This window comes from Aegilops tauschii, chromosome 3, assembly GCF_002575655.3.
Source record: "Aegilops tauschii subsp. strangulata cultivar AL8/78 chromosome 3, Aet v6.0, whole genome shotgun sequence".
Taxonomy (NCBI): Eukaryota; Viridiplantae; Streptophyta; class Magnoliopsida; order Poales; family Poaceae; genus Aegilops; species Aegilops tauschii.
The window spans coordinates 183023624-183048805 of NC_053037.3; positions in this window are offsets into that span (position 1 = coordinate 183023624).

Genomic DNA, 25182 nt, shown 5'->3' on the forward strand with positions numbered 1-25182 from the left:
TTTGAACTCCCTCTGGGGTGAAAGAAAACCCCTTCTTTTGAGGTGGAACCCTTCTAGAATTTCATAGGCAGCATTAGCATCAAGCTCAAAATTTCCTTTAACGGCAAAATCTAATAGTTGTCTATGATGCAAAGCCAATCCTATGTAAAAATTACGAAGCAAGATCTTTGCGCCCCCCCTTTAAATTGCAAACACGATAGGATTCCATAAGTCTATACCAAGCATCTTTCAAAATTTCTCCTTGTTGTTGCTTGAAGTATAAAACTTCAAAATCTGGTGACAAAGGAGGAGTAGACACACTAGCCATTATGACTAGAAAGCAAGAAAACGGATAGATCCGGCAAGAAAACGGCGAACGAAAAAGAGGGCGAATAAAACGACAAATTTTTGTTAAGTGGGGGAGAGGAAAACGAGAGGAAAATGGCAAATAATGTAAAATTGCAAGGATATGAGATTTGTGATTAGGAACCTGGTAGATGTTGATGATATCTAACCGGCAACGGCGCCAGAAATTCCTTTTGATGTCTACTAGACTACGTCGGTATTTCCCCAAAGAGGAAGGGATGATGCAGCACAGCGACGGTAAGTATTTCCCTCAGTGATGAGACCAAGGTTATCGAACCAGTAAGAGAACCGAGCAACACTACGTAAACAGCACCTGCACACAAATAACAAATACTCGCAACCCGACGTATTAAAGGGGTAGTCAATCCCTTTCGGGTAACAGCGCCAGAAATTGGCAAACGGACGTGAGAGAGTTGTAATAATTTGATAGATAGATCTCGCAGGAATGCGAGATAAAGTAAATTGCAGCAAGGTATTTTTGTATTTTTGGTTTAATAGATATGAAAATAAAGGCAAATAAAATAGATCGCAAAGGCAAATATAATAAAGAAGAGACCCGAGGGCCGTATATTTCACTAGTGTCTTCTCTCGAGAAAAATAGCAAACGGTGGGTAAATGAATTACTGTTGGACAATTGATAGAACTTCAAATAATCATGACGATAGCCAGGCAATGATCATTATATAGGCATCACGTCCAAGATTTGTAGACCGACTCCTGCATGCATCTACTACTATTACTCCACACATCGACCGCTATCCAGCATGCATCTAGTGTATTAAGTTCATGGAAAAATGGAGTAATGCAATAAGAACGATGACATGATGTAGGCAAGATCTATTTATGTAGAAATAGACCCCATCTTGTTATCCTTAATAGCAACGATACATACGTGTCGGTTCCCCTTCTGTCACTGGGAACAAGCACCGTAAGATCGAACCCATCACAAAGCACCTCTTCCCATTGCAAGACAAATATATCAAGTTGGCCAAAAAAACCCAAATACCAGAGAAGAAATACAAGGCTATAAGCAATCATGCATATAAGAGATCAAAGAAGACTCAAATAACTTGCATGGGTAAAAAGATAGATCTGATCATAAACTCAAAGTTCATCCGATCCCAACAAACACACCGCAAAAAGAATTACATCATATGGATCTCCAAGAGACCATTGTATTGAGAATCAAAAGAGAGAGAGAGAGAGAGGAAGCCATCTAGCTACTAACTACGGACCCGTAGGTCTACAAAGAACTACTCACGCATCAAAGAAGTCCACAAACATTTTATGCTCCCTGAAAATCAAGCCACTGGAAATCGCCTCCGGACCTCCAGCGGGAAAAGACCGGACTCTAAAACAGTTTCTTGCCCTGATGCATGAAGGTGCTCGGGTGACCGAAGTCAAGTGTAGGAAGGCCAAACTTCATATTTGAGCTTCCCTTGGTGTGTCGAGGAGGATGTGTAAAAACAATTTATATTTTGTTGATTGATCGGTCTTATCCGATGTTTTATTGCTGCCCCTGTGTGACCGTTCTCTATTCTGAAGGTGATCAGTCATCTGCTTCTGCCCCTTTGTAGATGTGACACAGGGTGTTCCTTTAAAATGCGTACACCCTTAGCTAATGTCTCGTGGGCCCGAAGCGGTGGCGTGTTTAGAGGAACCAGACAATCAGACTATAAAGGCTTGATAAGTTTCACTTAGTCAAAGGAGCTCAAGTTATGGGGTAGTTTATCTATCCCCCTGTGAAGTGGTGATTAGCTTGGCCGAAGTGCACCTAGCTTAACACATTGGTCCTTGTAACAAGGACCCTTCATTTATCATGGCGTAACCCCTAGCGGCTTTTAGTTTGACACTGTCTTCGGATTGCCGACCAGTTTGTGCTTATTGTGACAGTCGATTTTTGGCTTTCTCCACTAAGGTACTAGGACCGAAAGAAGGTATGCTTTATCATTCATTGGTTTATATCATGCATACCTAGCTTTTTACATGGAAGAACCATAACCGATACAAAGATTATATAAAAAATAAAGGAAAGGGTACTGGAGTATGATACATGGCTTTAATGAACCGGACGCTTGGCCTATGTCTTTTCCCTGCCGCACATCTGCGCCTCCGTACTATTGACCAGCTCTGCCTTGTTGATGCCAAGGGTGTGAGAGGACGAACAACTACTCCTCATAGGCTATGCTTGACGCATCCCAAGCGTGGGGCCCTTACGAGGATAGGGCCGCAGTGACGGCCTGATGCTCCCGAAATGTAATTCCTGGCAGGCTTTATTTTGCTGAAGAGATCACTCGGTGGTTGGGTGTGTTCGGGTAAATCGAGATGACACGCCCTGTTTTTATGCTCCCCAAGCTCCCAAGGAATTTTAAGTGCGAAGTTGTGTACTCTAGGTACATAGCCTTCTACCATGGGGCGCGAGCTAGGAAGCGCGTATCCCTATTTAGGATTCACGCGAGTGCATCCGGAGCCGGGGTGAGGATGCGGATGCGCTTCAGAGAACTTGGGAGATCCGACCGAGCAGATCGTCGGGCCGCTTCCTCAACTGCATAGGCTGCTGTTCACTCCTCTGTACGGAGGGAGCACTCCGTGTTACCATTGATGGTGATAACGCCATTGGGCCCCGACATTTTAAGCTTTAGGTAAGCATAGTGTGGTACCGCATTAAAGTGGGCAAATGCAGTACGGCCTCGCAATGCGTGATAGCCACTGCAAAAGGGGACTATATCAAAGATCGAGTTCTCACTTCAGAAGTTGTTGGGGGAGCCGACAAAATTCTAGCGTTACAGTGCCCGTGCATCGGGCCTCTATGTTGGGGATGATACCCTTGAAAGTGGTGTTACTGGGCTGGATTCTTGACGAATTAATGCCCATCTTCCTGATTGTGTTAGCGTAGATCAGGTTCAAGCTGCTTCCGCCATCTATAAGAATGCGGTTAGATGGAACCCATCGACAATGGGTTCTAGGACCAGAGCTGCTGACCCGCCATGACGGATACTAGTCGGGTGGTCTTTTTTGTCAAAAGTGACCGGGCAGGACGACCACGGGTTGAATTTCAGGGCTATAGGCTCCAAGGCATAGACAACCTGAAGTGCACGCTTCCGATTGGTGTGGTTGGCAGGCTTGTCTGCGATGTCATGAATCTGGCAGGATCTATCGAGTATCTTATCCAACGCGCTTGGGTCATCCTTGTTCCCCTTAAAGGGACCCTTCTTAGGTCCACCCCGTAGGCCATTGAACCCTGCGTTGACTACTGGGTCCTCGGCATCGCTACCACTATTCTTATTTCGGGCACTTTTTTCTGTTGCGTCAAGATTTTCCATTGCCCTCACGTCCTTCCGAGGTGCTGGAATTACTCTTATGGGAGCTGATACGTCTCTAATGTATCTATAATTTTCGATTGTTCCATGCTATTATATTATCTATCTTGGATGTTTTATATACATTTATATGCTATTTTATATCATTTTTTGGGACTAACCTATTAACCTAGTTGTAACACCCTGGGAATCATGCTACAGTAACTCCCTGTGATTAAGCTAATCATGTTGCTAAACAGGGCTTGATCACATTTGAATCACCTTCCTTTTCAAACTCCTAGTTCAAACTTCAAATATAATTAAAGTGAAAATTAAAAGTTTTCATAAACTCAAACAAAAATGTTCAGTGGGTGCCAAATATTACACTAGTAATTATGGTGGAGAAAACACATTTTTATAAAATACCTAAATACTTTTAAATGAAATAAAACAGAAAAGGAAATAAGCAAATAAAAAGAAAACAGAAAACAGAAACAGAGCAGGAAAAAAAAGGAGCAGGCCTTCCCCCCCCCACTGGACCCGTGGCCCATCTGCACCGAACCCCCCGGCCCAAACTGGGCCGCACCCCCGCACCCCCGACCCCGGCCCAGCCCACCTCTCCTCCCCCGCGTCCCCTTCCTGTTCCCCCGACCGGGTCGGAACGGGGCGCGTCGCCGCCGAACCCCCTCGCCGGCGGTGAACCCCGCGAGAGGATAAGGGCGCCAGCGGCCCCCGCTCCCTCGGGCCTCTCTCCCACTCGCCCCGCTCACTCCCTCGGCCTCTGCGCCTCTCCCCCCCGGATCCATGCCGCTCTCCTCTTCCCCACGCCCGACGCGCTCGCCGCCATTCCCGTCGTTCACGCGGCCACCGTGCCCCACTCGCCACCTCGCCGTGTCGTACGACGTCGCCGCCCTCGACTGCACCCCCTCCGCCTCTCCGCCGAAGCTCGGAGCCACTGCATCGGCCTCCCCGAGCTCGCCTTCATCTTCGGACGCCGACGACCCCCTTCTTCCCCGGCGCCGACCTGCTGCTTCTAAGCACCCACGGGCCTTTCTTGCGCCACGCGGTGAGCTCCTCTACCTCCTCCCCCACTCCGCTAGCTCGCCCACGCTCCCTAGCTTTCCCCCCACGCGCGCCCGAACGCCGCGCCGCGGAGCTCGCCGCCGGCGGGTCTCCGGTGACCAAATGGTCACGGGGTCAAGCCCGTTGCACTCCCCGCCGTTTGTAGATGCCCCCCAGCCCCTCCGCTTTCTCGTTAGCTCGCCGTAGATATGTTTCCGTCGGGCACCCATAGCTCCTCGCCGCCGGCGAGTTCGTAGCGCTCGTCTCCGGCCGTTCCAGCCCCTCCGACCACCGCCGTTGGACGCGCGACGTCGAGCCGCGTCGAACGCGCCCAGCCACGCCCCCGGAGACCCCCTGTACGTGAAACCCGTACCCCTTCCGAGCCGCGCCGCCGTGCGTCTGGTCGCCGGCGTTGCTCCGGCGCCGGCCGCCGACGTGGCACACCTGGGGCCACCCCCTGGGTCACTGCCAGTGGCCCCCACGGGTCCCAGTTGACTGGGTTGACCCAGTCAACTGCTGACTGGGCAGGCCCAGTCACTGACATGCGGGCCCCGTCGCAATAATTAAAAAAAAGGAAAAAGAAAATGTTTTATAAATAAAATTAATTAGTTTAAATAATCTCTCACTGACAGGTGGGCCCAGTAGTTAATTAACTAAAAACTAATTAGTTTAATCCTCTGTTAACCCACTGTCTATGACAGGTGGGTCCCCCGTGTCAGTTTGACCAGTCAACCCGGACTGTTGACCGCTGACGTCACTCCTACGTCATGCTGACGTCATATCCCTTTTTCTGTTAATTAAATAATTCCAGAAATTCAAATAAACTTTGAAAATTCATATCTTTTAAACCGTAACTCGGATGAAAATGTTTTCTATATGAAAGTTGCTCAGAACGACGAGACGAATCCGAATACGCAGTCCGTTCATCCACCACACCTCCCTAACCTATCGAACTAGCAACTTTCCCCCTCCGGTCCGTCTGTCCGAAAGCGCGAAACATCGGGAATACCTCCCGGATGTTCCCCCCCTTCACCGGTACCTCCTACTGTCGCGTTAGGACACCCCTAGCACCGCTCATTGACATGTCACGCATCGTCATGCTTATGTTTGCATTGTATTTACTGTTTCTTCCCCCTCTTCTCTCCGGTAGACTACGAGACCGACACTGCTGCTGCCCAGTTCGACTACGGAGTCGACGACCCCTCCTACTTGCCAGAGCAACCAGGCAAGCCCCCCCCCTTGATCACCAGATATCGCCTACTCTACTCTCTACTACTTGCATTAGAGTAGTGTAGCATGTTACTACTTTCGATATCCTATTCTGATGCATAGCCTATCCTTGCTACTATTGTTGATACCTTTACCTGCAATCCTACTTGCTTAGTCTAGGATGCTAGATTTCCATCAGTGGCCCTACATTCTTGTCCGTCTGCTGTGCTATACTATCGGGCCGTGGTCACCTGGGCGGTGAACACGGGCATATACTTAAATGCTATATACATGACACATGTGATGACTAAAGTCGGGTCGGCTCGTAGGAGTACCCGCAAGTGGATCTTTGTGGCGGAGCGACAGGGCAGGTTGAGACCGCCTAGGGGAGAGGTGGGCCTGGCCCTGGTCGGCGTTCGCGGATACTTAACACGCTTAACGAGATCTTGGTATTTGATCTGAGTCTGGCCATTTGGTCTATACGCACTAACCATCTACGTGGGAGTAGTTATGGGTATCCCGACGTCGTGGTATCAGCCGAAGCTCTTTTGACGTCAGCGACTGAGTGGCGCGCGCCGCATTGGACCGTAAGCTCGCGCTTGTATTAAGGGGGCTAGGTCTGCTTCCGGCCGCGTACGCAACGTGCAGGTGTGCATAGGGCGATGGGCCCAGACCCCTGCGCGCATAGGTTTAGACCGGCGTGCTGACCTCTTTGTTGAGCCTAGGTGGGGCTGCGACGTGTTGATCTTACGAGGCCGGGCATGACCCAGAAAAGTGTGTCCGGCCAAATGGGATCGAGCGTGTTGGGTTATGTGGTGCACCCCTGCAGGGAAGTTTATCTATTCGAATAGCCGTGTCCCTCGGTAAAAGGACGACCCGGAGTTGTACCTTGAGCTTATGACAACTAGAACCGGATACTGAATAAAATACACCCTTCCAAGTGCCAGATACAACCCGGTGATCGCTCTCTAACAGGGCGACGAGGAGGGGATCGCCGGGTAGGATTATGCTATGCGATGCTACTTGGAGGACTTCACTCTATTCTCTTCTATATGCTGCAAGATGGAGATGACCAGAAGCGTAGTCTTCGACAGGACTAGCTATCCCCCCTTTATTCTGGCATTCTGCAGTTCAGTCCACTGATATGCCCCTTTACACATATACCCATGCATATGTAGTGTAGCTCCTTGCTTGCGAGTACTTTGGATGAGTACTCACGGTTGCTTCTCTCCCTCTTTTTCCCCCTTTCCTTTCTATCTGGTTGTCGCAACCAGATGTTGGAGTCCAGGAGCCAGACGCCACCGTCGACGACGACACCTACGGCACTGGAGGTGCCTACTACTACGTGCAGGCCGCTGACGACGACCAGGAGTAGTTAGGAGGTCCCAGGCAGGAGGCCTTGCCTCTTCGGTCGTTGCTACTTTTGTGCTAGCCTTCTTAAGGCAAAACTTGTTTAACTTATGTCTGTACTCAGATATTGTTGCTTCCGCTGACTCGTCTGTGATCGAGCACTTGTATTCGAGCCCTCGAGGCCCCTGGCTTGTATTATGATGCTTGTATGACTTATTTATGTTTTAGAGTTGTGTTGTGATATCTTCCCGTGAGTCCCTGATCTTGGTCGTACACATTTGCGTGCATGATTAGTGTACGGTCAAATCGGGGGCGTCACACTAGTGCCCAGTGCGAGTTGTTATTTTATCCTTGTTTTTACTTTTACAGAAAATCAATACCAAACGGAACAAAACTTTTTGATGATTTTTCTTGGACAATAAGACACCCACGAAGCTTCGATAAGAGGCCAGAAGACCCACGAGGGGGCCACAAGCCCTAGGGGGCGCTCCCTAGGGGGACGCGGCCAGGGGGCTTCTAGGCCCCCGTGGCTCTCCTAACCCTAACTCCAGCTCCTTAAATACCCAAATACCCCCCCTATACCAAAGGGCACACCAAAAATACTTTTTCGCTGCCGTAAGCTTCTGTTCTTGTGAGATCCCATCTTGGGGCCTTTTCCGGTACACCGCCGGAGGGGGATTCGATCACGGAGGGCCTCTACACCAACCTTGCTGCCCTTCTGATGATGTGTGAGTAGTTTACCACGGACCTACGGGTCCATAGCTAGTAGCTAGATGGCTTCTTCTCTCTCTTTGATCTTCAATACAATGTTCTCCTCGATGTTCTTTGGGATCTATTCAATGTAATCTTCTTTTGCGGTGTGTTTGTTGAGATTCGATGAATTGTGGATTTATGATCAGATTATCTATGAATATTATTTGAGTATTTTCTGAACTCTTTTATGCATGATTAAGATAGCATTGTATTCCTCTCCCATCTATCGATTTGGTTTAGCCAACTAGATTGGTTTTTCTTGCAATGGGAGAGGTGCTTTGTGATGGGTTCAATCTTGCGGTGTCCTTACCCAGTGACAGTAGGGGTAGCGAGGCACGTATTTGTATTGTTGCCATTAAGGATAAAAAGATGGGATTTTACCATATTGATTGGATCTATCCCTCTACATCATGTCGTCTTGCTTAAGGCATTACTCCGTTCTAGTTAAGTTAATACACTAGATGCACGCTGGATAGCGGTCGATGTGTGGAGTAATAGTAGTAGATGCAGGCAGGAGTCGGTTTACTTGTCATAGACGTGATGCCTATATTCATGATCATTGCCTTGGATATCGTCATAACTTTGCGCTTTTCTATCAATTGCTCAACAATAATTTGTTTACCCACTGTATGCTTTCTTCAAGAGAGAAGCCTCTAGTGAAACATATGGCCCCCGGGTCTATTTTCCATCATATATTTCCATATCTATAAACCCAAAAACCCAGAAATACCTTGCTTTAATTTATTTATATTTACTTTATTTTCCCTTTTACTTGTCTTTATATCTATCTCTATTAGATCTCACTCTTGCAAGTGACTGTGAAGGGATTGACAACCCCTTTTTTGCGTTGTATGCAAGTGTTTGTTAGTTTGTGCAGGTGCATCTATTGGGGACTTGCTTGTACCTCCTACTGGATTGATACCTTGGTTCTTAACTGAGGGAAATACTTATCTCTACTTTGTTGCATCACCCTTTCCTCTTCAAGGAAAAAATCAACGCAAGCTCAAGAAGTAGCAGGAAGAATTTCTGGTGCCATTGCCGGGGAGGTTCCACATCAAGCTACCAAGTACCTATCATAAACTCTCATCTCTTGCACTTACATTATTTTCCATTTGCCTCTCGTTTTCCTCTCCCCACTTTTAAAATGTTTTCAGAAAAACACAAAAATATTTGCCTTTTTATTCGCCTTTTTTCCATATGCCTTTTTGCTTGTTTGCTATCTTTACTTGTGTTGCTATGTGCCTTCTATTTGCTTGCATCTTTTCTTGCTAAAAATCTATTGATATGGATCCACTTAAAGTTTTCTACTTGGATCATCTTCGATCCATATGTGCTCGTGCTGAAACCCCAACTAGTTTAGTTGAGGGTAAATCATTAGATGAGCATGCTCATTTTGCGCGTCGCCATTTCTATCAAAAAAGGGGACTCTTATGGAATCAAATAAATTGTTTGCTATGCTATGCTTTGAATCTATGTGAAATTTATGATTTTACGTGTTGCTCGGAGAACCCTAAAAAACACCTTCCCTATCTATGTGAGTTTAATGATAATGAAATCCTATCTTCTTAAGCCAAAGGTGTTTCTAGTTACTATGATATCGAACGAATTGAAGAATTTGTCGCTTTTAAGGCTGCTTATGAAGTTTCTTCTTTGATTGAAAAGTATGATATTACTCTCTACAAAACTGAAAATTTTAACATACTTAAATATTGCTATGAAAACTATGCTCATAATGCCTATGTTAAGGATTTATTGAGAGAATGTCCGTTGCTTTGGAAGAAAAATAATGATATGCATGAATCTATAAATAATTATGATTCCATTGATTTGATTGAGATATCCTCCCTTGATGAACATGATGCTTGCTATTCTTATGGCCATGATGCCAATATTAATTATGCTCATGAAGATGAACTTGCTATAGTTCCTTATGTTAAACATGAAATTATTTCTATTGCACCCACACTTGATAGCCCCTTGAAGGAAAAGCATGATTGTAATGATGTTACTATAAATTTTATTAATGTCAATTGAGCTAATAATATGCAAAAACCCAAGCTTGGGGATGATAATTTTGATATCTCCACTACTTATTGCAATGACCATGATTGGGGTGATAATGATTCTTATGATCTTGAAATTTTATTTAAGCCTCATGATAAATATGTTTGTAATAATATTGAAAGTGGGTTTGGAAGAGTTTCAACTCTAGGTAATAATGATCCCACTACTTTGGAGAATGATCAATCTTATGAATTTTTTGATAAAAGTGGGCTTGGAGTGGTCATGACTTTATTTGATGATAATCCCACTATTTTGGAAGGGTGTCAACTTTGCATGCATGTGCATCATGAAGAGAAAAAAATTACATTATAGCTATATTGTTGAATTTGATTATGCTACTAGATATAATTATTACGACAGTGGAAAATATGGTTGTAAAATATTTCATGTCACTAAATTACCTCTCGTTATGTTGAGATTGCTATTGTTTCTTTCTTCTTCCTTGCATATGCTAGTTTTTGCTTGTCTTGATAATTTGTTTTCTTATAAAATCCCTATGCATAGGAAGTATGTTAGACTTAAACTTGTTTTGCACATGCTATATGATGCTCTCTTGGTGCTTCAATTTTTTGTCTTTCATGTGAGCATCATTAAAATTATCAACGCCTAGCTAAAAGGCTTTAAAGAAAAGTGCTTGTTGGGACACAACCCAATATTTTTCCTTTCTGTTTTTATGATTATACACAATATTACTTATTTATTAATTGTGTTTTAGTGTTTAATTAGTGTTTGAGCGAAATAAGACCTTTGTGATGATCTACGGTGATAGTTGATTTGATCTTGCTCAAAAACAGAAAAATTTGTGCTCATTGACAGAATTTTAGAAAATCACAGAAGCGTGATTTTAATCTGAATTTTCTACACAAGATTGATATACAAATTTCCTAAGTTTTCCTTTTTCAGAAGTTTTGGAGTTATAGAAGTATGGATAATATCCAGATTACAACAGACTGTTCTGTTTTTGACAGATTCTATTTTCTTTGTTTTGTTTGCTTATTTTGACGAATCTATGGGTAGTATCGGGGGGGGGGGGTATGAACCAAGGATAAGTTAGAATAAAGTAGATATAACACCAATATAAAATTGTAATGAGTTTACAACATTACCTAAGTGGTTACTTGCTTTTATTATACTAACGGATCTTACGAGTTTTCTGTTGAGTTCTGTTTTGTGAAGTTCTCTAGTTTCGGGTAAAGTTTTGATGGACCACAGAATAAGGAGTGGCAAGAGCCTAAGCTTGTTGATTACCAAGGTTATTCAAGGACAACCAAGCATCTAAGCTTGGGGATGCCCCGGATGGCATCCCCTCTTTTGTCTTCAATCCATTAGTAAATTTACTTGAGGCTATATTTTTATTCACCACATGATATGTGTTTTGCTTGGAGCGTCTTGTATTATATGAGTCTTTGCCTTTTAGTTTGCCACAATCATAGTTGCTGTACACACCTTTTGAGAGGGACATAATCGTGAATTTATTAGAATAATCTATGTGCTTACTTATATCTTTTGAGCTAGGTAGTTGTTCTAGTGCTTCACTTATATCTTTTTAGAGCACGGCAGTGGTTTTATTTTGTAGAAATTGATTAACTCTGATGCTTCACTTATATTATTTTGAGAGTTTTGAAAATAGTATGGGAATTTTCTTAGGTTATGAATTTGGTCCTAATATGATGGGCATCCAAGAGGGATATAATAAAAACTTTCATAAAGAGCATTGAATATACGAGAAGTTTGATTCCTTGCATTTGTTTTGAGATATAAATATGGTGATATTAGAGTCATTCTAGTGAGTAATCGTGGAATGGTAGAAATACTTGTGTTAAAGTTTGTGATTCCCGAAGCATGCACGTATGGTCTATCTTTATGTGATGAAGTCAGAGCATGATTTATTTTTTATTGTCTTCCTTATGAGTGGCGGTCGGGGACGAGCGATGGTTTTCCTACCAATCTATCCCCCTAGGAGCATGTGTATTAGTACTTTGCTTCGATGGCTAATAAATTTTTGCAATAAGTATGTGAGTTCTTTATGACTAATGTTGATTCCATGGATAGTACGCACTCTCACCCTTCCACAATTGCTAGCCTCTCTAGTACCGTGCAACTTTCGCCGGTGCATTAAACCCACCATACACCATTTTTCAAAACAACCACCATACCTACCTATTATGGCATTTCCATAGCCATTCCGAGATATATTTCCATGCAACTTCCACCGTTCCGTTTATTATGACACATACCATCATTGTGATATTGCTTTACGTGATCATATAGTTGACATAGTATTTTGGGCTTGTCCATCGTTCATATCTTTTATACATGTCATGCTAGATCATTGCACATCCCAGTACACCGCCGGAGGCATTCATATAGAGTCATATCTTTGTTCTAGTATCGAGTTGTAATTCTTGAGTTCCAAGTAAATAAAAGTGTGATGATCATCATTATTAGAGCATTGTCCCATGTGAGGAAAGGATGATGGAGGCTATGATTCCCCCACAAGTCGGGATGAGACCCTGGACGAAAAAAAGAGAAAATAAAAAAAGAGGCCAAAGATCCCAAAAGAAACAAAAAGAAAAAAAGAAAAGGAAAATGTGAGAAAAAGAGAGAAGGGACAATGTTACTATCTTTTTTCCACACTTGTGCTTCAAAGTAGCACCATGTTCTTCATGATAGAGAGTCTCCTATTTTATCACTTTCATATACTAGTGGGAATTTTTCATTATAGAACTTGGCTTGTATATTCCAATGATGGGCTTCCTCAAAATGCCCTAGGTCTTCGTGAGCAAGCAAGTTGGATGCACACCCACTAGTTTTATTTTGAGATTTCATACACTTATAGCTCTAGTGCATCCGTTGCATGGCAACCCTTACTCACTTGCATCGATATGAATTGATGGGCATCTCCATAGCCCATTAATTCACCCAGTTGATGTGAGACTTCCTCCCTTTTGTCTTCTCCTCAAAACCTCCACCATACTCTATTACACCCATAGTGCTATATGCATGGCTCACGCTCATGTATTGCGTGAAAGTTAAAAAAGCTTGAGAACACTAAAAGTATGAAACAATTGCTTGGCTTGTCATCGGGGTTGTGCATGATAAATACTTTATGTGATGAAGATAGAGCATGACAAGATTATATGATTTTGTAGGGATAACTCTCTTTAGCCATGATATTTTGAGAAGACATGATTGCTTTATTAGTATGCTTGAAGTATTATTGTTTTTATGTCAATATTAAACTTTTGTTTTGGATCTTAATGTTCATGCTACAATAAGGAAAATTGCATTGATAAATATGTTAGGTAGCATTCCACATTGTTTTTATCATTTACCTACTCGAGGACGAGCATGGATTAAGCTTGGGGATACTTGATACGTCTCCAACGTATCTATAATTTTTTATTGTTCCATGCTATTATATTATCTATCTTGGATGTTTTATATGCATTTATATGCTATTTTATATCATTTTTTGGGACTAACCTATTAAGCTAGTGCCCAGTGCCAGTTGCTGTTTTTTCCTTGTTTTCGACTTTTACAGAAAATCAATACCGAATGGAGTCCCAACAGAACGAACCTTTTTGATAATTTTTCTTGGACAACAAGACACCCACGAAGCTTTGGGAAGAGGACATAAGACCCACGAGGGGGCCACAAGCCCTGGGGGCGCGCCCTAGGTGGAGCACTGCCAGGGGGCTTGTGGCCCCCCGTGGCTCTCCTAATCCTAACTCCAGCTCCTTAAATACCCAAATATTCCCCCTATACCAGAGGGCACACCAAAAATACTTTTCTGCCACCGCAAGCTTCTGCTTTCATGAGATCCCATCTTGGGGCCTTTTTGGTACTCTGCTGGAGGGGGATTCGATCCCGGAGGGCCTCTACACCAACCTTGCAGACCTTCTGATGATGTGCGAGTAGTTTACCACAGACCTACGGGTCCATAGCTAGTAGCTAGATGGCTTCTTCTCTCTCTTTGATCTTCATACAATGTTCTCCTCGATGTTCTTGGAGATCTATTTGATGTAATCTTCTTTTGCGGTGCATTTGTTGAGATCCGATGAATTGTGGATTTATGATCAAATTATCTATGAACATTATTTGAGTCTTCTCTGAACTCTTTTATGCATGATTAAGATAGCTTTCTATGTCTCTCCGATCTATCGATCTGGTTCTTATTAGTTAAGAACCAATTCCAGAACTTCTGAGCTCATTCGCCCTCCTTCTGGACTACATGGCTAATGTCATTGACATCCGGGGGCCGAACATAGGTACCCTGGAAATTTGCCCTAAAAGCCTCCTCGAGCTCCTCCTAGCTTCTGATAGAATTTCTAGGGAGGATGTGAAGCCAATACCTTGCTGGTCCTTTGAGCTTGCGGGGTAAATATTTTATGGCATGGAGGTCATATCCTCGTGTTGTGTGGATCTGGATAAGGAAATCCTCTATCCAGATAAGCGAGTTGGTTGTTCCATCATATTGATCGACGTTGAGTGGGCTTGAAATCTTCTGGGAATTGGTGCTCCATGATCTCATCTGTAAAACATACAGGATGCACGGGCCCTAAAAAACGAGCCGCTCTCGTTGAGCATGAGCCATTGTTGTAGGTCAAACTTGTTCCCAGGTCCTTTCGTGCATGTCCAGCCAAGCATCATAACCGTCCAGACTAGCTGGTGCGCGCCTCCGTGACCCATAATGGATCGAGAAGGGGCCTTATTGGCCTGTAGCTTATCACGCAGATCGAAGGTCTCCGGGTGCTTGATCGTAATCTTGCCGTGAGGGTGGGTTTTAACAAGGGGTGCCTTAGCTGCCCCTGTTGTCCGATTTCGCCCTCTAGGGGGGTCGGTCGTCTTGGCCTACATGGTCGTGCATGAGTGGCTCGTTATCCGTAGTCTCATCGTCGAAATCAAGTAACAACCGCCTTTTGGGAATGACCTGGGGGCCGCGCCTTGGGTCTCGAGGTCTGCTTCAAGTGCCAGGATTTGCATCCATTTGTTGTTTAGTGCATTCTTGTGAGTGTGCACCTCCTGTTGCTTATTTTTCATGCTCCGCGCAGTTGCAATTAGCTATCGCTGAAACCGCACTCGCTCAGATGGGTTTATGGGCACGACAAAGTCTTCGGGTCCAAGGCCTACATCGTTTTAGGACTCTGGCATATAGTCCTTGTCCGACTCATCGTCGAAAGTGCCCATGTCCTCGAGGTTTTCCTCCGCGGGCGTTCCAGCGGGCCCGTTCAACTAGGAAGGTGAGGCTTGAATGTCCTCGGCTAGGTTCTAAAGGGCCTCAAGGGCAGCACCATTATCTGCGGCACCCAAGGTGCTGGTCATGTTGCTACTTCCCTTGTGACCCTTGGATCGCCTTTTAGGGCGGTGACGCTTAGGGTTTTCATTAGGCTTCTCCTTAGACTTTTCTTTCGAAGTATCAACCATGTAGACGTCGTATGTGGACATTGCGACCCAATTCCTATATGGGGCATGATCATGAGTGTATCTGCTCTGGAATCGCTACCGACGTCTTCGTCCACGTCGGTGGCCTCGTCGGAGCCGTAGTCGAGCGTATCAGTCAGGTCCTCCACCGTGGCAACTAGATGGGTGGTGGGTGGGATAAAAATTTCCCGATCGTTGGCTTACATCCAATCTGATCGTAAACGATGGAGGAGATCGCCATGTTTTGGATTCTATCTAGCACATCATTGATTTGCAAGAGCACCTCGGTATCCAGGACCTGTGTGTATGCCGGACTGATCTGGAACAATTTGTCCGGGGCCACTTGACGTGGCGCCGACCTCTTGCTCGCTCAGGGTCGATCCCTGGGTAGTGGGAGTAGTTACTACATCGATTGCTGGTGGCGCGCTCTGTGTTGCTGGGTCCGAAGACAAGCTTGGCACAAAGGAAACATCCAAGGACCTAGTATTCAAGCCGGACGTACTAATCATCGGGACTATCTCCGGGGTGGGCTCTGGGAGGAGGGTGGATCCGAGGATCCCATCATAGGCCGGCTCCAGGGATATGGCACCGGAGGGTTCGTACTGATCCAAGGTGCACCCCGAGAGGACCAGATCTCCACGAGCATCCGCGGTGTACTCCAGACTTCCGAACATGATGACTTGGTTTGGGGCGAAATTTTCCACACGGCCTAGATGGCCGGTTGGATCGGCATGCAACACCATGCTGCCGAAGGGGAAAAGCTGTCCAGGGAGAAAGATGCCACTGCAACCAATACTATAGTCGATCTATAGACGAGCCATCGACCCTAGGTGATCAAACATCGAGCTCTCGATGAAAGCACCAATGTCGGTGTCAAAACCGGTAGATCTCGGGTAGGGGGCCCGGGCTGTTAGATCTCATCGATGGATAACAAGAGAGAACACACACGAAGTTTACCCAAGTTCCGGCCCTCTCCATGGTGGTAAAACCCTACGTCCTGCTCTTGCTTATATTATGGAAGTATCAAGGTACAGAATAGATCTACTACGAGATCATGACTTGTGGTCTAAACCCTAGGGGTATGATGAATGTATGAATGGGTGTATAGATGGCCTCTACGGATTAAACCCTCTGGTTTAAATAGGCACCAGGGGTATCTAGGGTTACACATGGTCAGTTGTCATCTAAGGATTTACATTTCGAATCTAATCACATATGCTTGAAGTACACGCCAAGTCTCTTGTCGCAACACTTTGAAGGCCTCTGGAGTCCTCCTTCCTTAGCGGGTTGGCAGTCCACCCATACATTAGTCCAGCTGGGCTAGGACCCCCTAGGCTAGGACACCGTCATTAGGTTTACAGTTCACTCAAAATTTTTGTTAAGTTTTTACTTTTTTTGTAGTTGTATGATCTATCACCTGAAGTTATTGACATTGTTGTTCGAACTAAGGAGCAGCTTGGTTTAAGTTATGGTGTGGTTGCCAATGTAGTTGTGTTCACTTTGTCTCACATCATGTTTGTAGCATCATTTAGTGTTGTGTATGCATTGTTTGACTATTTTGGAGATTAATATTTTAAGGATTACATCAAAGAATAGGTTCTGGTTAAGTTTGACAACCGTTTCTAGGTTGATACTATACATCGCCGCAATTTCAAGCAAGGCCTTGGCAGCGAAAATTATGAACCGATGATGGCTACTAAAGTGTCTGACTTGAAGCCTTGCAAATGTGACTGGTTTGGGTTCAGGAAGACTCAAATCATGCGCCCTCTGCCTAGTAGTTCAGTTGTTGAAGATGATCCTAACACTGTAGTGCATGCCCTAATGGTTCAACTAATGTTCCTGGTGGTTCTGCCTGAAGAATTGCTCATGTCGTTAGGAGTATTTGTATTGATGATATTTAGCTTTTGAAGTTTTTTGTATCGATGTCATAGTCAACTATCAGTTGGTGTATTTGTCTGATATCCTTTTATCTTTCGTCAGGTATCTGGTCTATGTGTCAAACTTTAGTTTGTTATTCGTAATGTTTTATAAATGACTGTTTTGTAATGGTTAGTGATCTTTATATATCGTTGAGTCTGGTCTTTTCTTATTGTTTTTAAATTTATTTTATTATTTTAAGCTATTTTGGGGGTTCACTATTTTCGTTTGCTTCAATATTTATGGAGCAATCAAAAATTGAAATTTTTTGACCCCCGCATGTTTTTTAATTATTCATGAAATTAATGAAATTTCTGTTGTATCTTATATTATTTTAATTTATGTTTACTTTTTGGTTTAGTTTTTTCCTTTAACACTTCTATGTTTTGGAGTGTGAGCAATTATTTTTCTTTTCAGTCAGAGCAACTGTGTTAGCCCACTAACTTTCTCAACGCACACCACTTCCCCCACGTTTGTGTGTCCACTTCCCTAAATTCCAAGTGTGTTGCCCCTCTTTTTCTTGCTTTCGGCCTTCTGTCTTTCTTGTTTCTAACTCCCCTGTTGCACGGTTTCCTTTTCTTATTCTCCATGTTTTCTTTTGCTTGTTGCCTTTTGGTCCTCAATTTATAATTTGATCCGTGATTCATAAGTAATTTTACTTTTGTATAAGTGATATTGTTTTCATCCTTTCTAATGATTATTCTTTTTGTTGATTTATAGTATTTTTCTGTTTGTTGCTCAGATTGCTATGGACCGTTCTTCTAGTGTCAAGCCCAAGCGTTCTGACGGTGGATCTTATTTTGGGAGTTCCAAGGTTCATGACAAAGATTGGATGGATGTAGTGTTTTTCTTGTGTCTTGTTTGCATAGTCATATCTATGTTCTTGATATTATTTGTAGTATGCAATTTTTGTTTGTTCAATGTGTAATTTTGATTGTTTGTTATCCTTTTTTATAGGAAGGTGCAGTTGTCAACATTCCTATTGTTTCCAGAGCTCTCCTTGATGTTCCTTTTGGAGAAGTAGATAACATCGTCATTGTGTAGTTTAGTGGTAACACTCCAAGTGCATGATTTTCGTTGCGCATATGATGACCCACAAGTATAGGGAATCAATTGTAGCTCTTTTCGATAAGTAAGAGTGTCGAACCCAACGAGGAGCAGAAGGAAATGACAAGTAGCTTTCAGTAAGGTAATGTCTGCAAGTGCTGAAATTGTAAGTAGCGAGTAGTTTGATAGCAAGATAATTTGTAACGAGCAAGTAACGATAATAGTGACAAGTATGTGCTACCTCTTGAGCACTGTGTTGGTTTTCCCTTGAAGAGGAAAGGGTGATGCAGCAAAGTAGCGTAAGTATTTCCCTCAGTTTTTGAGAACCAAGGTATCAATCCAGTAGGAGGCTACGCGTGAGTCCCTCGCACCTGCACAATACAAATAAATCCTCACAACCAACGTGATAAGGGGTTGTCAATCCCTTCACAGTCACTTACGGGAGTGAGATTTGATAGATATGATAGGATAATATTTTTGGTATTTTTATGGTAAAGATGCAAAGTAAAATAAAAGCAAAGGAAAATAACTAAGTGTTGGAAGATTAATATGATGAAGATAGACCCGGGGGCCATAGGTTTCACTAGTGGCTTCTCTCAAGAGCATAAGTATTTTACGGTGGGTGAATGAATTACTGTTGAGTAATTGACAGAATTGAGCATAGTTATGAGAATATCTAGGTATGATCATGTATATAGGCATCACGTCCGAGACAAGTAGACCGACTCCTGCCTGCATCTACTACTATTACTCCACTCATCGACCGCTATCCAGCATGCATCTAGAGTATTAAGTTCATGAAAACAGAGTAACGCCTTAAGCAAGATGACATGATGTAGAGGGATAAATTCATGCAATATGATAAAAACCCCATCTTGTTATCCTCAATGGCAACAATACAATACGTGCCTTGCTGGCCCTACTGTCACTGGGAAAGGACACCGCAAGATTGAAGCCAAAGCTAAGCACTTCTCCCATTGCAAGAAAGATCAATCTAGTAGTCCAAACCAAACTGATAATTCGAAGAGACTTGCAAAGATAACCAATCATACATAAAAGAATTCAGAGAAGATTCAAATATTGTTCATAGATAATCTTGGTCATAAACCCACAATTCATCGGTCTCAACAAACACACCGCAAAAACAAGATTACATCGAATAGATCTCCACGAGAGAGGGGGAGAACATTGTATTGAGATCCAAAAAGAGAGAAGAAGCCATCTAGCTACTAACTATGGACCCAAGGAAGCATCAATAAAAGCAAAGGATAATGATCTTTTCTAGTAGCTTTATTTAATTTTCTGAAATCAATTACCATTCTATAGCCTGTAACAATTCTTTGTGGAATAGGTTCATTCTTATCATTAGGAATAACAGTAATACCTCCTTTCTTAGGAACACAATGAACATGACTTACCCATCTACTATCAGCTATGGGATAGATTATACATGCTTCCAGAAGTTTTAATATTACCGTTCTTACCACTTCTTTCATTTTCGGATTTAACCGATATTGGTGATCAACAACTGGTTTAGCATCAGGTTCCATATTAATTTTGCGCTGACATAGAGTGGGACTAATTCCCTTTAAATCATCAAGAGTATATCCAATAGCAGCTCGGTGCTTCCTTAGAACCTTCAATAATCTTTCTTCTTCATGTTCTGAAAGGTTAGCACTAATAATAACAGGATATATCTTCTTTTCATCAAGATAAGCATATTTCAAAGTGTCTGGCAATTGTTTTAATTCAAACACAGGATCACCCTTAGGTGGAGGAGGACCTCCAAGAGTTTCAATAGGCAATTTGTGTTTAAGCAGAGGACGTTGTTCAAAGAAAATATTATCTATTTCATTTCTTTCATGCGTATGTAAATCATTTTCATGGTCTAGCAAGTATTGTTCTAAAGGATCAGTAGGTGGCACAGCAATAGAAGCAAGACCAATTAATTCATCCTTACTAGGCAATTCTTTTTCATGATGGTTTCTACTAAACTTGGAAAAACTCATGAGACTCATCACCAAAGCTAACACCCACAGTTTTGTTTCTGGCAATCTATCCTAGCATTAACTGTGTTCAGGGAAGGTCTTCCAAAGATGATGGGACAGAAGTCATCTTGCGGGGTACCAAGAACAAGAAAATCAGTAGGATATTTTATCTTCCCACACAAGACTTCAACATCTCTAATAATCCCACACGGTGATATGGTGTCTCTGTTAGCAAGTTTAATAGTGACATCTATGTCTTCTAACTCTGTAGGTGATATGTCTTCCCTAATTTCTTGATATAACTTCTAAGGAATAGCACTCACACTAGCACCCATGTCACATAAACCATGATAACACTGGTCTCCTATTTTAACCGAAATAACAGGCATGTACACAACAGGTCTATGTTTATCCCTTTTATCAGCTTTGGCAATTCTAGCAGCATCTGCACAGAAGTATATAACATGCCCATCCACATCTTCTTCTAAGAGATCTTTAACCATAGCAATATTAGGTTCAACTCTAATTTGTTCATCTGGTTTAGGTGTTCTAACAGAGCTTTTGTTAACCACAGTTGAAAATTTAGCATGTTCCTTTATAGAGAATAGTTTCTTCTTTAACTGGTACCGGTTCCTTAATTTCTTCTTTAATAGGTGGGTGATATTTAGGCCATTTATCTTTGGGGAGTTCAACATGAGTAGCAAATGATTCACAAAAGGAGGCTACTATCTCAGAGTCAAGTCCATATTTAGTGCTAAACTTTTGAAAAGCATCAGTATCCATAAAAGATTTAACACAATCATACTTAAGCTTTATACCTAACTCTTTACCTTCGTCGAGTTCCCAATCTTCAGAATTACGTTTAATTCTTTCCAGAAGATCCCATCAGAATTCAATAGTTTTCTTCATAAAAGAACCGGCACAAGAAGTATCTAGCATGGTTTGATCATTACGAGAAAGCCGAGCATAAAAGTTCTGAATAATAATTTCTGTTGAGAGCTCATGATTGGGGCATGAATATAACATTGACTTAAGCCTCCCCCAAGCTAGAGCGATGCTTTCTCCTTCACGAGGCCAAAAATTATATATATAATTTCGATCACGATGAACTAGATGCATAGGATAATTTTTTGGTGAAACTCCATTTTTAAACGATTCCAATTCCATGATTCAATATCATCGCATAGCCTATACCATGCCAATGCTTTTACCTTCAAAGATAAAGGGAAAACGTTTTTGATAACTTCATTCTTGGGTAAACCTGCAAGCTTAAACAATCCACAAATTTGTTCTACATGTATCCAGTGCATGTCAGGATGTTCGGTTCCATCTCGTGCATAAGGATTAGCTAGCAGTTGTTCTATCATACCTGAAGGAATTTCATATTCAATATTTTCAGTAGTTGCAGTAGGTTGAGGGGTAGCTAATTGTGGTTCCGGATGAGGTGAAGATACCCCGAACAAACCCCTCAAAGGATTCTTTTCCATAGTAATAAGTGACAGTAAATTTCAGCACACTATATAAATGTTTCCTTACCGAATTCCACCTACCAAAGGCGCTTTACTCCCCGGCAACGGCACCAGAAAATAGCCTTGATGACCCACAAGTATAGGGGATCGATTGTAGCTCTTTTCGATAAGTAAGAGTGTCGAACCCAACGAGGAGCAGAAGGAAATGACAAGTAGCTTTCAGTAAGGTAATGTCTGCAAGTGCTGAAATTGTAAGTAGCGAGTAGTTTGATAGCAAGATAATTTGTAACGAGCAAGTAACAATAATAGTGACAAGTATGCAGCAAGGTAGCCCAATCCTTTTGAGGCAAAGGACAGGCCAAAACGGTCTCTTATGATAAGCAAAGCGTTCTTGAGGGTACACGGGAATTTCATCTAGTCACTTTCATCATGTTGGTTTGATTTGTGTTCGCTGCTTTAATAATTTGATATGTGGGTGGACCGGTGCTTAAGTGTTGTTATTACTTGAACAAACCTCCTACTTATGATTAACCCTCCCGCAAGCATCCGCAACTACGAGAAAAGTATTAAGAATAAATTCTAACCATAGCATTAAACTCTAGGATCCAATCGGTCCCTTACGGAATACTGCATAAACTGGGGTTTAAGTTTCTGTTACTACTCCACAATGCATTCCCTTAGGCCCAAATATGGTGAAGTGTCATGTAGTCGATGTTCACATGACACCACTAAGGGAATCACAACATACATACTATCAAAATATCGAACACATATCAAATTCACATGATTACTTGCAACATGATTTATCCCGTGACCTCAAGAACAAAGGCAACTACTCACAAACAATAAACATACTCATGATCAGAGGGGTATTAATATGCATAATGGATCTGAACATATAATCTTCCACCAAATAAACCATATAGTAATGAACTACAAGATGTAATCAACACTACTAGTCACCCCCTAGCACCAATCTATAGTTTCGGTAACAAGATTGAATACAAGATATGAACTAGGGTTTGAGATGAGATGGTGCTGGTGAAGATGTTGATGTAGATTGCCCTCCCCAAGATGGGAGAGTTGTTGGTGATGATGATGACGATGATTTCCCCCTCCGGGAGGGAGGTTCCCTCGGCAGAATCGCTCCGTCGGAGGGCAAAAGTGCTCCTTGCCCAAGTTCCGCCTCGAGACGGTGACGCTTTGTCCCGAAAGCCTCCTCTCATTTCTTCTAGGTCAATATGACTTATATACCAAAAGATGGGCACCGGAGGTGGGCCGAGGAGGCCACAACCCACCAGGGCGCGCTAGGGGGGCCTAGCAAGCCCAGGTGGGTTGTGCCCACCTGGTGGCTCCCCTCTGGTACTTATTGGCTCCAATATTTCTTATATATTCCATCAAAATCTCCATGAAGTTTCAGCCCATTTGGAGTTGTGCAGAATAGGTGGCCTGACGTAGCTTTTTTTAGGTTCAGATTTCCAGCTGCCGGAATTCTCCCTCTTGGTGTGTACCATGTAAATTATGAGAGAAAAGGCATTAGAATTACTCCAAAAAGCATTATTATGGATAAAAACATTATAAATAACAGTAAGAAAACATGATGCAAAATGGACGTATCAGCATACTATGTTTGATTTTGTGGGCAACATGAATTTCAGGATTGTAGACCATTTCATCAAGGACACTGTTTTATCATTGTTTTTTATTTTCCCCTGTGTCTAGTTAATTTTATTTATTTACTTTTGAATGTATGTGAGCTCATTTGTTGCGTTCCTGTTAGGCTTATTATGATCAGCCAAAGACTATTATTGTTGGTGCTGGTGATGTTGATGTCCTTGAGGATGTTGATCGTGGTTCTATTGGTGGTGGTGGTTCAGTTGTTGGTAGTGAATGCAATACTCCTTGAACTTTCAGGATTAGTGATTGTAGTTATTTTAGGATCGGAAATTGATTTTCTTAGTTTAGTATGTAGTCGAAAGATTATGTTGTATCTTTAATTTGGTTTATCAGTATGTTGTTGAAAGATTATGTTTGTCAATATCATTGTTGTTTTATTTGGTTGAATTTATTTTATAGTTTTCAGTTTGTTTTGTAGTTTTTGTCAAGCTTATTGTCATTCTTTTATGATGACATAAAAATGTAGTCTATCATTTTGAACAAATGGACTGTATTCAAAAAACCATTTATGATCACATGAAAATTTTGTCTGGCATATAATCTAATGTATCTATTGAAAACAAAGAAGTGCAAATGCAAATGTCTTAAAATTATTACATTATTATGCCTATGAACTTTAGTCTCCTTTTGAAACTATTTGAGACATTCTATTGCTATTGCACTTCTGTCTGTGCCTTGCATTTTGTAGTATTTGTCGCAACAATTGGCTTCACAAGTTGAGTGTCAATTGAGGGTCTTTACTCCTCTTCCGTCTTTGCTTTGCTTGTCTGCTACATTGCTTTGTTTCCGTATTGACCTCCTTGGGTTTCTTTGTTATATTCATTTGGTCTCCTAAAATAGAATCACGATATATATATATATATATATATATATATATATATATATATATATATATATATATATATATATATATATATATACACAGCCAGTCTATTCTGCTAATATTAGCAGAATAACTATTCTGATAACACTTCCGCATTGCACGCTCAACAGAAGCGAACTGCATGTTCTTTATGCTGCGCACTGCAATGCTACACGGGACAACTGCTTCATTTTCTGGCGATCCGCTCGCGTATTCTGTGTGGAATCGGGTGTTGCGGGATGATTTAATTTGTTTATGGATGTCACTTGACCTTTATACTTTGTAATTTATAGGAAAAACGACTAAAATCTTGGTAAATCGAGGGATTTGGCGGATGAGTTTTGCTCTGTTCGTTCGTGTTCGTGTCGGAATCGACTTTTTGGCGCTCGGATGCTGTTTGTTAGTCGGAATTGTTTGATATCATTCATTTATTCGCACCTTTTACTCTAGAAATTGTGTAATTTTTAGGAGTTAGTTTTCAGTTCCCATGAATTTGGTTGTGTGGGCGGGTGAGCTTCGTCCGCTCCTCTCTTCTTGTTGATTTTATGGATTTTGCGCCTCGATGTGTTTTTGAATCTTGTAATTACTGTCGCTGTTGGTTTTAATTCATTGTATTGCGGGTATAATTCTCATTCTTTGATTTGCAATTTTTAAATAAAAGCTGATGCTGTTCGTCCAGTTGCCATGTGTTTGATGTAGTTTTTTGCGGGGTATTT